We start from the raw sequence: 8,721 nt of genomic DNA, 5'->3' as shown, positions 1-8,721 counted from the left end.
TTTTGGTTGGTTTTATTGAGGTGCGCTGTGCTCTCTGTGGGGGGGGGGGGGTTTGGACTCCTAGTTGTTGTTTGTTAATGACCGGTGCATTTTTATTGTTTAATTTCTCCCTAAGCGGGAGTGAGTCTGTGGGTGTCTGAGTTCTCCTGCTTTGTAGACTGTGATTCATCTTGCACAGATGTTGTAGTTTCTTGCCTTCTCTCCGTGTGGTTGCAAGGGTGGTTGTTTTTGACTGCCGTCCTTATATCGGAATGGAGATTGTCCAGTGCTGTTGGTAGCGTTACCAGTTCATCCACTATGGTAATACAAGAGCAGTTTGATGCTATTAATTGAGTCTCCACTTGCGCCCTTGTTATCATGCCGTTCAGGTCTGCCAACTTGCCGTCAATATTAGAAACAAATATTGCCAGGGAGTTGAGGACAGAGAGCTGCAAGTCCATCTTGTCAGATTGGTATTGAATGGCGTTTACTGATAGTTGCATTGTCTGCAGGAGGGATGCCCAGATGTCTCCCTTGGCTTCCGACCTTTCTTTTCCCGGGTTTTCGCGGATACCCTCTCCTGGCAGTTCTCGCTCCGATTCCACTGGGTAGGATGCAACCAGATCTTCCCACTCTTCCGTAGTGAGATACGAGATTTCAAGATCGTTTGGCCTAGGTACTGTAAGTTCTGTGCTGGGTGGTGTTGTATGGGCAGCTGTTTGACTCTGAGTGTTTGTACCGAGTAGTGTTGGGGCGAGACTTTGCTCGACTCCGTCCTTTTGTGGCTCAGTTTTGTCGCATTTCTCGTATGCTTGGTAGTTGGTTTGAAGTGAGCGCTGGCCATATTCCCTTGTATCCTGTTTTATTGTATTGGTTGGTTGCCCGGTCTCATCAAGATCCTCCCATGCGGTGGGTTCATTCATATCCCTGGGGGCAAGCGTTACTTGTCTATCCACTGACGTTTTCCTTATGTGTTTGCAGGGTGTTGTTTCCTTTTGTGTTGTTTGATCTATATTCAGTGAAATGTACTCGTGTCGACCTGGGGGGCTGGTCCAGGAGCCCCCATTTTATTACCCTATCTGGTCCGCCGTGGCCCTCACCGGTTCCTGGTGAACCTTGGGTTCTCATCCGGGGTGCTCGGTATTCACGGTTATCCTCTTTGTTCCCATTATTTGTTTTGTTTTGTCTTGTTGGGCTTGTGGGGGTTGTGTGATGCCTCCCCGTAATCACTTTTGATGTGTGGTTAGTGATTGGATTCACCCTTGGGTCTGCCGTGTTTGTTTTATTCGAATGATCTTGCACGTTGCCCTTTGCAGTTGCTCCTGCGATTGGGTCGGCCCCCTCTTGTCTTATTCCGTCAGCTGGCGCTAGTTGGCCCTCGGGGTCCTGCGCTCGCTTCATTGTTGATTGCAGGTGGGGCCTCTTGCTCAGAGATGTGGACCCTCTTTTGGGGAGTAGCTTGGTTCTTTTCCTCCGTCCCCCCTCGTTCTGACTCCTGCTCTGCTGGGGTTATTCCGTGTACTTTGGTTGGATGGAGTGGTGTTGGTAGGTTGATTTTGCTGGCGTTGTTTAGATAGAGGACTGTGCTAGGATCTTTGATGAATGCCAATTTTGTGTAGATTTTTGGTTGAAAGCTAAATTTATTGCTGGATGGACTGCGTGGGTGTTCATAAGCTTCAGAGCCTCCAGGGCTGGTGAGCAGGGGGGAGATCAATGGGGATCCTTCCTCTCCTTCATTCTTTCTCCTGTCCCTTCCACTTCCCTTCCCTTCGTCACTTGCGTCCATTAAGTCCTTCTTAAGCTTCTTTTTCGTTTTCCTTAACCTTTTCGGGGAATTGTGGGTGCCGTGTTGTCCGTGTTGTCCCTTCGCTTCCCAGACCTCATTCTGGTATTTCTCGTTTTCCTTTTTGGTGTCCCTTTGTCCTTTTGTCCTTTCGGTCCTTTCTGTCCTCAAGTCTCTTTGCGTCTCCTTATGCCACTTTGGACCTCTTTGTGCCGCTTTGTGTCTCCCTTTTCTCCCTTTTCCTCTGCCACTCTTAATTAGTGTGGAGTTAGTGGTGGCTAGTTGGCTGTTGGCGAGGCTTGTTTAAATTCGGCAAGAGTAGATGAGGATCGGTGGGGAGGGAGGTCGCCTCTGCTTCCTCTCCGAAGTTCTCCAAAAGTTCTGCCCGGCCTCTGACTCGAACTTTAAGCCTCTAAGCCTCTCGCGCCTCTGGTCCTCGACACCCTCTAATTTTTCTAGCTCTGGCTCTGTTTTTGACTCCTGTGCCGTAAGGGTAGGTAGGGGTGAGGTTGGGGTAGGTAGGCGTGAGGTAGATGTGGTCTTGAGGTGGGCAGGGGTTTCAGGCAGGTATCCCCCCTTAGCCCCCCTTTAATGCCTTTGCCTGCTGTGGCTATGCCTGACAGTAAGGGGACAGCGAGGGGACAACAGGTTGGGGTACCAAAGGAGCATGCTCACCTGTAGCTGCTAGGTTCGACCTGTCCCTGAGGCACAGCTCATCCGAGAAGGAGAAGGAGAAAAGGGGAAGCAAGATGGAACCGCTGGGCTGCCTGGCCGCAGGCTGCAGAGTAGACTCTCAGTCCCCCGCAGCTGCACCGTGGCCGCTTCCTCCGCCTCAGCCTCTAGCCTCTGGACGCTCTGGGTGAACCGGGAGCAGTGGTGTGTGCCGGGGGCCGGGTGCCGGGTACCTAGGTCAGGAGCTTGGCACCAGTGCAACAGGTTTGGTTTCAAGTTTTCACCGCAGCCGCTGCCTCCAGAGCGTTGGATGCGGGCTCAGCTTTCACTGCTACAGCTTCGCCACTCGCTCGGGACCTCAACAACGCTGCTTAGTGAATGAGATAGCTAAAAATTGGATGACATTTACAAATCAGGGCAGTTTTTACGCTTGTGAAGACATGTGGTATAAGTGGTTTGCAAGGTATAGGAGACGGCATGCGTTTGTGATTGCTGCGTTCAATGTGTGTGTTAATATTCGAGAAATCAACATTAAACCTGCCCACCAGACCATAAAACATGCCCACAAACTGCTAAAAAAAAACTAGCCATACACTGATCTGTGAGATCCGCCCTTTGGACTCTGCCAGATTGCCTTATAGGCTAGTCCAACCCTGCAGTCTTGCCTCTATTCCCCTTTTCAATAAAGAATTTGCTTCTGATTTGTAAAAGGACTTCAGCAGCCCTTTCCTAATCACAAATAGGAGAGGGCATCCCCCTCTTATTTCGGAGTCACAAAGGAATGCATCAACTGTTACAACCGCAGTTGTTGTCGGAAACACTGAGTTATTGACTCCCAAATTGAGGTGGTAACTCATTAGCAACAGGAAAGTGTTAACATTGGGAAACCTTCCTCTTTCTGTATTTTTATCTGGATGAGACTTTTAATAGCAGATTCCTTACCTTGAATATTCTACAGGCGTCAGAATGTAGAACATAAATTCCGTGCAGTACACCTATGCACCGGTAGGAGTCTTTCGGCTCTGTGTCCGTACCAGAAGTGCTGTGTGCAACGCGTAAATAGGCGCCACCCCAGTGCATTCACATTAGTTCTTTTCTTTCTGCACCAGTCAGTGCAGATCCGGAGAGATCTACCCCCAGACATTTTGTGACCTTTTCCTCGACTTTTTGTCAAAGCTTGTTTTCTGATTTTAGTCTCCTGGAACATGAATTGATATGCCTATGATGCTTGGACCTCAACCCAAAGACTTGCGAGGACTGCCACGCTATGCATCCCAAGACGCTAAGGGAATGTTGCCTGAAGCTCCTTGCTGCCCATTGCCAGCTGACACAGCAATGCCCTCGATCCCAGTCATCTGGAAGGTCCTGCAACCGCTCATGGAGTGCTCCCAGTGATCGTCTTCATTATCCAAGTTGTCAGGTAAGTTCCAGAAGAAGCCAAAGATGTTGAAGCTGTTTTCGACAGCCCGTGCCATTTCAAGTCATCGAACAAGGCGCAGGAGCTTTGGCTCTCTAGGCCTTCCTCCACTGTGGAGCCTGTGCCAGGGTCTGCTCCGTGCCTCCCAGAGTTTATCAGAACTGGCGCGACCTTCGCCCAAATCAAGAAGGGTTATGAGGCCATGCATCTCATATTTGGTTGACCTGACCCCTTTGGCACACCTATGGGCCCTATTGGTGTGGGAGAGACACGTTGGGTTTCCGATGTTGGGTGTGCCTCGTTGCCAGTCGAGTCTCTTGGATCCAGTGCTGGATCTCGAGTGGCAGCGCCCATGAGACTGCAAGCTTTCTCAACACCCACTCCATTGACTTTGCTCCTAGCACCGCTGGCGCCCCACCCCATTGCAGGCCCATCATCATACCCAACTCTGGCACGGATCTGGATGGGTGATGTCTGACGATGACTCCTGCGCTGACCTGTACTATTTCTTCCGAACTGGAGCCAGTGATGCTTTTTCTTTTGACAGGTCTGGGAAGGGTGACGATTGGAAGGGGTCTAAGGACCCTTATGGCTACAACCGTCCCCTTGAACTACTAGATGACAACTGGTACAGGAACTGGTGGATGCCAGTGGTTTGGACATCTCACCATACACTGGCCTGGTTTCTCCCCCTACTGTTCCTAAGGAGGAGGGTGCCTCGGTTATAGTGCGGAGGGGAACTGAGGTCTTGGCCTTTCAGCTGCCCATAGTTGCACCCGCGACTAAAGTCTTTACAGAAGTACTTCAGCAGGGAGTAACCCCCTGCGAACCCTTACGCCCATTCAATGAACCCATTACAGATGTTTTACTTGGGGCCTGGTTCAAGCCCTGCACAGGGTCTCCTGCACACAGAACAATTGCACCCCACTATTCTCCTGCTCTTGGGGACCCTAGGTTTCTCACTCAGCACCCAACCCCAGGAGCTTGGTGGGCCAAACCTCCATTTTTGGGATCAATGTTGGTATGTTACCTAGAGCTTCACCAGAAAGGTCATTTAAAAGGCTGGATACTTTTGGTAAGAGGGTTTTATCTTCTGCCAGCGGTTGGTGAACACCGCCTGCCTTTTGGGCTGATACATCGACACTGTGTGGAATTCGGTTACGCATGTACTGCTTATGGTCTCCGAGGAGGCCCATGCCATACTCTCCCAAGCAATACTCTCCCAAGCTATTGCTGACGGGCAAGATGCAGCAAAGTTCAACACCAGATGTGGACTTGACATGAGTGACTAGCTGGCCAGAGCGATTTAGTCAGTGGCTTTTAGACGCCACACCTGTCTGAAAACCCCATGCTTTTCAGTAAATGTCCACGTTTTGCTCACATACACTCCCTTTGATGGCTCATGCCTCTTTAGTGAAAAGACGCGCTCAGCACTGGAGCATTTTGAGAGCAGCAGAGCTATGTCCAGTTCCTTGGCCCTGCTCATGTCCCCACACCAATCCCTATGGTAGTGTCCCTTCCTACTAGGCCACTAAAGCCAACAGGCTTTCCAGCCTTTCGTGGGCCGCAAATGCAGATCCTACAAACCACTTGGGACCACCAGCCAGCGGTCTGGCCATGTCCGCTATCCGTCCAGCTACCGCAGCTTCCAAACCACTTGTGTTTGCCCTTTTACCAGCACAGTCAGTCAGTGGGAGACAAGATCCGCCATCACCTGTCCCAATGGCAGTCCATAACATCGGACAAGTGGGCTTTACAAGTCGATCAGTGGGGCTACCCCATCGTCTTTATGGAGACTCCCCTACTCATGCCACCCACTTAAAACCGGCTAATGGAGGACCATCCCTCCTTGCTTCACCAGGAAGTGTCAGACCTATTGGGCCCAGAGGCCATAGAGAGTGTGCCAGCTTCAGAAGAATCCTGCTACATCTGGTGCCCAAAACAGACAGGCCTCTGTCCTGTCGTAGACGTGTGCCTTCTTAACTTCTTTCTGGAAAAAGGAGAAGTTCAAGATGCTCATCATAAGCCCAGGTCCTGTCTGCCCTGGACCCTGTTGCCTGGATTGTAGCTGTAGTATGCCCAATAAATTCAGGAAGCTGGTGAAACTTGAGTTTGGTTTATTAAGTAGAAAGATCTACACAGCTCATCATCTGCTGGTCACCCCCACTCCAGTACAGTTAACTCCCTGCATTGAAAACATAACATTCCAGATGCAGTGACATCATAAACCCAGTCACAGCAGTGATCAAATGTCTAAGTAAACTTGCCTAACAAATAGAGCATATAACATCATATCAAAACATAGTACATGGAATATAACATACCTCCCTTTCTTAAAATAAAAAAACAAAAAAAATAAAAACTACTTTTACAAAAGCGGCAAGAACATAGAATAATATTATATAATGTTAATCGCGAAGCCTACGAGGAATAATAGGAGTTCTAGAACTTTTCCACTCTCTGTCCAAAGGAAGAGGATCGATTGGTGTCATTACTGTCCGGCCCCTTTTAATCAAGACTCGTAGAACCAGAACAAGATCTGGTTTTGACTACCTGTGATACATTCCACCAACAACCCCCTTCTACTTGAACAGCATTGTTGCCAATTCTGACATCCTTGACCGGTTCACCAAATTTACCCTTTCCTTTCTTTGTATGCACAGGATTTTTGATTCTTACAAAATCACCAACACACAAATGAACAATCTTGGCATTTCTCCTTTTGTGTGATATCAACATTGGTCTTAACGCTTTCCATAACATATTCAACACCACAGAATCAAACCATTTGCCCATCCTTCCTGGTCAAAAACTAGTATTAGATTTCCTTCCCCTTAAAACTTCAAACTGACAAAACTTAGTAGTTGAATGAGGTGTGGTTCTATAGAACCACAACATACTTTCTAGTGAAGCTAACACATCATGCTTTCCCTTGACAGCCCATTTGATACACTCTCCTACAACTCTGTTCATTCTCTCTACCAGACCATTGGCCTGTGGATAATATAAGGAGCTCTTGAGGTGTTTTACACCACTAGATTTAAGAAAACATTGGAACTCTTTACAAATTGAGTCCCATTATCTGAGGCAAGAAATTGAGGAAACCCTTCCCTAAAAAACACCTCCTTCAAAAATTTGATGACGCTAGAAGAACTGGCTCTCTAACCATCTTGACTTCCAGCCACTTGGAAGTGTAATCCATCAAAACAATGATAAATCTCATACCCAAAGGTAAAACTTCATATGGACCCATTATATCAACACCTACCTTGACCCATGGCCCTGCCGGACACTCAATGGGAGATAAAGGTGTGTTTTCTCTGACGAACAACACACCGGACAATTCTATACAGCAGTCCTGATCTCATTGTCCATACTTGGCCACCAAAAATGTTCACGGACCTGTCGTATTGTTAGAGAAATCCCCAAGTGTCCTTCATGAGATACCTCGACGATAACAGACCTTAGAGAATGTGGGGGGACTAATTTGTCTCATCTCATCAGCAAACCATCTTCTGTAGTTATCTCAGACTCAACTTTCCAATATGGCTGGAATTCTCAAGACAGAGATTTTTCTTTCGGCCAACCATTCTTTACATACATGCAAATATCTTGAAGAACCTTGTCTTCCGAAAAAGCCGACCTCCAAACCTTTTTCTGAACCAACAGCCAAAATAGGAATGTCTACAGACGCTACAAAACAATCTTCATCATCCTCATCATTCAACTCTTGAAAACTTGTGCCCTCGCTAAGTTCACCACATTGAGGAAAGCGTGAGAGAAAATCAGCTCTGATATTCTTGCCACCAGCAATATGTGTAATTTCAAACTGATATTGTAGCAATTTGCTAACCATCCTGGTGATTCTAGGTGTACAACATTTGCTTGGACCAGAAGACAATATCGAAACAAGGAGCTTGTGATCTGTGACTAGATTAAAATGTCTTCCACAAACATATGGACGGTTTTCGTCAATAGCCCACAGGCAAGCTAATAGTTCTTTCTTGATTACACAATATTGAATTTCTGCGCTCCTAAGAACTCTCGATGTAAAAGCAACAGTATATTCCTGATTACCAGACTGTTGAGTTAGAATTGCTCCTAAACCATCTTTACTTGCATCTACTGTAATAAAACATGGTAACTCTGGGTCAAATGGCGTAAGAGCATCACTTTCTTTAAGAGCATCTTTTACTTCCACAAAGGCACGATCACAGTCTGGAGACCATAGAAACTTTTTAGAAGTTTTAAGAATATTACTGATGGGTCTAACCATAGGTGCCTAATTGGGGACACATCTAGAGTAGTAATCCAATAACCCCAATAAAGATCTAACACCAGTTTTGTCCTTGGGTACAGGAGCATTCATGATGGCATCTATAAGACCTTGCCTGGGCTTGATTCCTTCTTGGGATAAAATATGACCAAGATATTCTATTTTACTGCATGAAAACTTGCACTTCTCATTTTGTTAATACCACACCATTATTTTTGAAGATTTCTAAAACCTTTCTGATAATGTTGTCATGGGTCTCGTTGTCTTTGGCATAGATAAGGACATCATCCTGAAACACAAGGACACCCTCTACACTCCTCAACATGTTCTGCATAACCCTCTGGAACACTGACGCTGCAGATGCTAACCCGAAAGGCATCCTCCTGTAACAAAAGGTTCCGAGTGGAGATACAAAAGCAGTCAAAGAGCGTGATTCAGGATGAAAGTTCTATTTGATGATAGGCGCTAGCCAAATCTAACTTAGAAGAGACTTTAGCACCTTTAATACTGGAAAATAAATCTGTAATCTTTGCAAGAACCAAAGGTGACAACCAGAGAGAGAAATCTGTAGGTTCAATAATCCCCTTCTCACAT

This window comes from Lissotriton vulgaris, chromosome 5, assembly GCF_964263255.1.
Source record: "Lissotriton vulgaris chromosome 5, aLisVul1.2, whole genome shotgun sequence".
In the NCBI taxonomy this organism is placed as follows: Eukaryota; Metazoa; Chordata; class Amphibia; order Caudata; family Salamandridae; genus Lissotriton; species Lissotriton vulgaris.
Note: the sequence above shows the minus strand (reverse complement) of the source record.